Here is a 1,809-nt window from a genome sequence, read left to right on the forward strand (position 1 = left end):
CACATTCTGTGGAATTCACATTAAGCCTGATTTGAATCATCGACGTTCACTTTCAAAATGGACCAGCAGCTTCAGAAAAGACCAAAGAGGCTGGCCGCCACGAAGCCGAAACACTACGGCACAACTCACACCATCCGCAAGTCGCCTGTAACTAACTCGAAAAGCCCGCCAAATTCAAATGCGTTGCCCGGGTCTGCTGTCGCCACAAGCACCTGTAGCCCTGGAGCTGAACCAACGCCCGCACCTATGGCGTAGCAGGAAGATGGCGCTTAGTACATCGCTGAACCTGATATTCATGACAATATGGCCGCCATGGACGACCCTGAAGCCCCGCTCGCACCACCTGATATCTCCGACTCCATCCTGTCGCCTATGTCCCTGAAGCTTGACGCATTCTTCACATCTACAACAGACAAATTTGAACGCATGATCAGAAACGCGGTAGACAGCTTCATTTCAAAGCTCAGTGAGTTGGAAGGAAAAATCGGCGCCTCCTTGGAGTTTGAGCGGGAAAGAATCGACAACCTGCAAACAAATCAGTCCAAGCTGGAGGAGAGAATGGAGAAAATGGAAAGAGAAATGGAAGAAATGAGAGCCAACGTGAGCAGAAACGCAGCAGCTGCAAACAAGAGTGAGCGGTTCCTGAGGAGGAATAACTTCCGTCTTGTTGGAATACGAGGTTCCACTGGGCCAACGGGAAAATTGTGTCGACATCGTAGAGGAAGTCCTGCGAGAGAAATTTGATATGAGCTGCAAGGTGGAAAGAGCACACAGAGATGGACGACGATCCGAAGGCAAGCCGAGGCATATCCTGGTCAAGTTGCTCTCCTATCGGCAGAAAGTAGATGTGATGAAACGTGCGCGTGAAGTCCTGAAAAACGAGCCATACTTCATGGTTGATGATCTCACCCCCAGCGACCTTCAGGAAAAACAGAAACATGTCAAGAAAGTCCAAGATCTGTACAAACAAGTTACTAAACTTCGATTTTTTTTTTTTGGCAGGAAAGTGGCGCCAAACGGGTGGTGTCCCATTTAACTTTGAGTGAGGATTCTCTTACCACTTAAACTTACCTTACTAGATGTAGGTTTAAATTTTCATGATAGGCAGGAATCTGTTCAATTACCATGTAATGATTGTATAATTCTGACAGGGAATCAGATTTTTTTTTTTAACATAAATGTTGACGATGAAAACTGTCACATGTGATAATTTTTGATAAGACAAACCGGTAGTTTTAAAAGTAGCCTGTATATCTGATACAGTGCAGGTATACTCACATTTATTTTTCCTCAACCATTTTTGGGTGATTGAATAAGTGATTTTGAAACAGGTGTATTTTTTGTTTTTTATGTCATTGAGTGATAAAGTACGAAAATCACTAATTTACCGTATTTGTTAAATAAAAACACATTTTTGACCCTCATACCAAGGCATGTTTGCATATGTTTTTCTTTATCTCTACCATTCTTGCTGCATTGATAAGAACTGAATAGTTGATTTTTTTTTTGATAAATTAGCCTGTCTGTAATTTTGAGACATAATATAACAGTCACGTTTAATATGAACGCACTTATATTTTGTAATAATCATTTCTAACCGTAATATCGGTGATCTATGATTATCTACATTCCAAATAAGCCAAATGTCTATGAATTTCAAATTCTTTTTTGTTAATAAGAAATAATAATCAGAGTTAAATACGGATGCTAAGACATTTGATATATATTGTGTAATTTGTTTTATGGAGTTTTGATAATGCATCCAACTCGTTGTACAATGCTCAAGGTGGGTATACACTAACTGCTTGG

General features: G+C 40.8%; 1 pseudogene; it reads left to right on the forward strand.

Annotated features, from left to right (window-relative positions):
* Positions 1 to 303: 303 nt before the first annotated feature.
* Positions 304 to 1,046, forward strand: LOC140244788 (uncharacterized; annotated as a pseudogene).
* The last annotated feature ends 763 nt before the right edge of the window (positions 1,047 to 1,809 follow it).

This window comes from Diadema setosum, chromosome 21, assembly GCF_964275005.1.
Source record: "Diadema setosum chromosome 21, eeDiaSeto1, whole genome shotgun sequence".
In the NCBI taxonomy this organism is placed as follows: domain Eukaryota; kingdom Metazoa; phylum Echinodermata; class Echinoidea; order Diadematoida; family Diadematidae; genus Diadema; species Diadema setosum.